Here is a 5,249-nt window from a genome sequence, read left to right as displayed (position 1 = left end):
TGGCGTCAGCCTAGCTCACAGCAACCTCAAACTCCGGGGCTCAAGCGATCCTCCTGCCTCAGCCTCCCAAGTAGCTGGGACTACAGGCATTGCGCCACCATACCCGGCTAATTTTTTCTATATATATTAGTTGGTCAATTAATTTCTTTCTATTTATAGTAGAGACGAGGTCTCGCTCTTGCTCAGGCTGGTTTCGAACTCCTGTCCTCAAGCAATCCGCCCGCCTCAGCCTCCCAGAGTGCTAGGATTACAGGCGTGAGAGACTTTGTTATATTCAGGGAATTTGAATTCCACTCGGTGGTAATGGAAATGTAATTATTTTGTAAGAGGGCATAAGGCATGCAGTAGACATATGATAAATGTTTGTTAAATTAGTAAAAAGCTGAATACTTGAAAATATACTGGTATAACAGTAACTTTCAGACATGACTTCTTTTGTATAGAAACATGAGTATAACAAAACCTTTCTGAATTTTAGTGTGAGATTTAACCTCTTGGATTTTAATTACTGTATTTTTCATTACCCGATGGTGCTTCCGCATTTTAATAATCATCAGCTTTCAGTAACTAATACCAGTGTGTATCAGTAATAAGCTTTGCTTTATGAATGAATTAATGAATGTATCAGCCATCTTTTCCCCAAAGGAGATGTTAATGACAGTTCCTGAAACCCAATGAGGCTAGTGAGTCTTTGGAATGTAAAATTTTAAATCTGTGATTTTAATCTGTAGACTGCATTTTATTTCACACTGGGGGGAACTCCAGTGTTTCTTTATTATTATTTTCTTAGTTGTTTCTGTTGAATCCCAAGATTCAAGTAATGCTTTGAAAAATATGAGAAGCTAAATGCCACATTTACAATTGTTTTTGAAAGGTCTAACCTTTATTAAAGTAACTGGGTAAATACAATTCAAAAGGGTTTACTTCTCTTGTAAATTAAATGGTATGTTTGTAGACTGAAAGGTCAATTTTTCAGCAGAGTCTGGTTCTCAAAAACTATCAGTTTTTTTCATGATAAATCAAGAAAGCTAATTTGTTTTACACATATGATACATAAGCCATAATGCTGTTCATCTGATTTCAAGCTCAGTTACTTGTGGCAAGAGAGCACTTTTTAATGATGAAGTGTAAATGTTGGTTTCTGAAGACAGATGTGAAAGAACTTTGGACTGAAATATTGGGCTTCCTGCACTCAAAGATCCGAATTCATATGCTGAGATATGTAAGCCAATCATGTTCTACATGTCACTTTTGGTCTATTGAATCATTTCACACCTTGCTACAGAAAATATTATTTTTACTCTTTTCATTAAAGGGAAAATCGCTTTTCCTTTTCATTATTCAAAAAATTCATTAAAAACCAAATCCCACTTTAAAAACACATTCTCTCTCTCTCTCTCTCTCTCTCTCTCTCTCACACACACACACACACACACACACACACACACACAAATCCTCACATAGAATAAGAAGGTTTCTCCTGTTGTCTTGTGTTGCAGGTATTTGTTTTGGCTCTGGATTCAGTTTAGAAATCCTGTTACTTAAAGAAGACTCACATGACGGAAATCATGCTTTGAGACTGCTGGCTTTGAGAAGAGTCTGCCCAGAGCAAATTTAATTTAGAGGTGGAGTCTTAGGCTTGATTCATTCCTGAGTTTTAAGAGTTTTCATTGCTTTCACACAGATAAACAGGTAGCCATCTATAAATGATGCAACTACATGAATAATACAAGCAGATAATGTTAAGTAAATGTTAAATACAAAGAATGACAAACACTTGTTCCAGCAAGGATATTTGAGCAATTGTTTCTCTTAGTATGCTTTATTTTTTGTCAGTGTAGGAGTTCAGTGTAGTTCAACATGTTAATTAAGCACTTATGTGATAGGCTTTGTGCTCAGAACTGGGGATTCAGAGAAAATAAGAATAAGGCACCAGCTGTCCCTTCCTTTTCCTTTCTTCTTAATTCAGTTTTCTTGGCCACAGAAGCTTTTTCTTTTTCTTTTTCTTTCTTTCTTTTATTTATTTATTTTTGGAGTCAGAAAAATGTGTGAAAACTTCCATTCTAGAGTCTTAGGTTAGGTGATTGTTGGCATGTTTTTTCAATTGCTGATAACTCACAGGTTTGCCTTAAGGACAGATAAGTATGTGGCAAGTTCTTATCCTAGCACTATGGATCATTAAAAGTCATAGGTGTGACAAATCATTTTACCTCTCTGAACTTAGATTAGCTTAGTTTTTTCTTTTATATAGTTCTTACCTTGCCTTGTTGGCCCAAAATATTTGGGTCAGTCTTCTCAAAATTTAACCTCACAACATGTTTGTTGCAACAGCCCTGGATTCAATTTCGTTCAGCCAATATTGCTATTTCACAAAAGCATTCTGCTAGGCCCTGTGGGCAATACAACAGTGAAGAAGATCCAGTCCTGTCCTCCAGGCTCTCCTAGTCTTGGCTGGGGAGAAGATAATTATATAAACAATTATAATAAGGCAAGATGTAAGAAATGCCATAACAGAGGAATGAACAAAACACTATGGCAACTTGAAGGAGGGAGAGGTCCTATGCAACTGCATACCTCTGAAAAGCTTCCTGGGGATTGTGGCATTTGAGATGGGCTTTGGAGAATGGGTATGATTTAATAAGCAGAGATGCACCGAAGGCCTATATAAGCAAGAGGAGTCAGAGCAAAAACCTGGGATGGAAACACACAGGGAATGCTTGTCTGCATTGCAGGGTTCCTGTAGGGAGTCGTGGGAGAGAAGGCTGGAAAGAGAATTTGGAGTTATATTGAGCAGGGCTTTGCATGCCAAGCTGAAGAACTTGTGGTTAAATCTGTAGGCAGTGTAGGGATGGCATTAAAGATTTTTAAAACATTTATTTATTTAACAGAGAGCGACAAGATCAAATAATTTTTGCAGGGAAAATAATATAACAATTGTGTAGGCTGGACTGAAAAGGGAAAGCCAATTTGAAATAACTAATGAAACCTTTGTCCCTAATTATAGTAGCAATGCGAGCTCATTGTAGAAACTCCAGAAAACAAAGAGAAGCACAAAAGAAAAAAAATCACCTGAGATTTCATCTAGCCTTACACATTATTTACATTTAAATGTGTCTGTTGCACTCACTTTTTTCTATGTTTGTGTGGGTGGTATTGTATGTTGTCCGCTTTTTCTGCTTCTTGATATATCAGGAATAATTATCCAAGCGAATGCAAATTCTGTTTTAAAAAGGTAAATTTTGTTACTTTTGAGAACAAACAGTAAGTTTATAGTGTTGTCAAGCAGAGGTCCTGCTAAGCTTGCTTTAATAAACGTAAGAATTACTTGTAATTAGAATGCCAATTATTTGATTACAGTTAGTGCTTCTATAGCATATAATTTTTATAAGTAGGTTCAACATGCTACTCTATTATATTTTTCCCATCATTTGCTCACCAATATTTAAAAAAAATATTAGTGTAATATTAGTCTGGAACCTTATTTTTGACCAGATTTTCAAGAATTCCAAGTTAGTGTGCTCTAAATCACTGATGGTTTTTCAGCATTAGCAAGTTTGTTTAGGAAGACAATTTTTCAGCACTCCCTTGTGTTTTCTTTTTCCTTTTTACTGGTGACTGCATTTACCCTTTTCTGGCCAGTTTCCCTTCTATTATTTGGAGGGATTATTCTGATATTCTGGTGGGGTTTGAAAGCACCTGATATAATGGTACACTTAAACAAAAATTATACTTATTCATAAAAAAATGTAGCTTTTAAGGGCCCCAGAGGCTTTGATGTTATGTATATCCTCATCTTTTTCAATAGGTTTTATTTTCCAGTGTTTTGTTATTTAACTGAAAGATTACAAAAACAATCACTTCAGCATCCCTTGTTAGGTTATCAATCCCTTACATTCAGTTTCAGTGCCTCCCCCTTACAGATCATGATATTACCTCAGTTCTATAAATTTATGTCCTATCTGTCATGGACTTTCAACTAATGTAATGTTTCAGTGCTGCTTTCTCAGTTTAGCTTGTCGGCAGCTTTCCCTGGACCCCCATCTGCTTTATAGCCCTGTGTTTCATAACCAGAATGTGGCTCCACCAAGCTCTTGTGGATGATACTATAAACTGTGTTGTAATGGCTCATAGGATTAGATAGAGGCTATTATACATCTAGCCTGGAGTGCTAATGTCTAAAATTAGGCATGGAATTTGTAAACTGTAATGAAATGGAAAGAAATGGCTTTCAGATGTATTTTGGCCCTGTGCTATGTAATCACAACCGCAACATGTCAGGGAACCTTATCCTTCTCTTCCTGATTAAATGGTGTACTCTTTCTTAACTAGACTATTGAATTGTGTGTGTAAATCTTGGTGTCCCTTAAGTATTTTTAATGCCATAAAACTGGGGTGCTCTAATTATCAATATTTCTCCCTTCCTGAATTATTTGCTCTTTCTGGGCTGTCTCCGTGACTTTAGTACATTAGTGACAGACCCAATGTCAGACCTAAAGCCTTTCCCCCTCATAGACTGTGCTTTTGTTTGGAGAGGGGGTAAGAATGCATTTAGAACATTTTCCTTAAGTGACAGGGTTGAGAAAATGAAGCCATTTCTGTTTAAAAGGTCTTTGAAAGAGAAGAGTCTGTAAATTGTTATGCAGAATAAGCCTTTACACAGAATTTAAAAGAATCACATGTCTCAATGTGGATGTATATGAAGATAGAAAGCATATAAATTAGTAATTGATTTACTTGATCACAAAAGGAATTTTCATTTTGCAAAAGGACTCACTATAAATTTCTTTAAATGGGGGACACTTCTTAGGGAATGTAAGTTTTCACAGGTTATTGCTTTTTTGGCAACTGCTGGGGACATAAGCTAAAAGAAAGTTAAAGTGTAGAAATTACTGCCTGTGTAAGATCTACCAGTATGAGTCACCTTGTTTCTGAAATTAGAGTATAAGACAATGGGGAAAACAGGAGGTCATTAAATTTCTATTTCTTGAGCACTTACTATGTTCCAGACACTTTATATATATGATCTCATCTAATTATCACATTAACTCTATGAATTGTAAACTAGCTTCACAGATAAACAGACTGAAGCTTGCACAGCATGTAAGTGGTGGCACTGATTTAAATTCATTTGTCTTCAAGAATTGTACTCTTTATACATTATAGATTGATGAGATTGATTTAGAAAATTTCCATGTGTGTGCATTTTTTTCAAACTCAGAACTAATATATAAGGGACAAATGTATGAATA

This window comes from Microcebus murinus, chromosome X (genome assembly GCF_040939455.1).
Source record: "Microcebus murinus isolate Inina chromosome X, M.murinus_Inina_mat1.0, whole genome shotgun sequence".
Classification (NCBI taxonomy): domain Eukaryota; kingdom Metazoa; phylum Chordata; class Mammalia; order Primates; family Cheirogaleidae; genus Microcebus; species Microcebus murinus.
The sequence above is the reverse complement of the archived record's forward strand: the minus strand, read 5'-3'. Positions refer to the sequence as shown.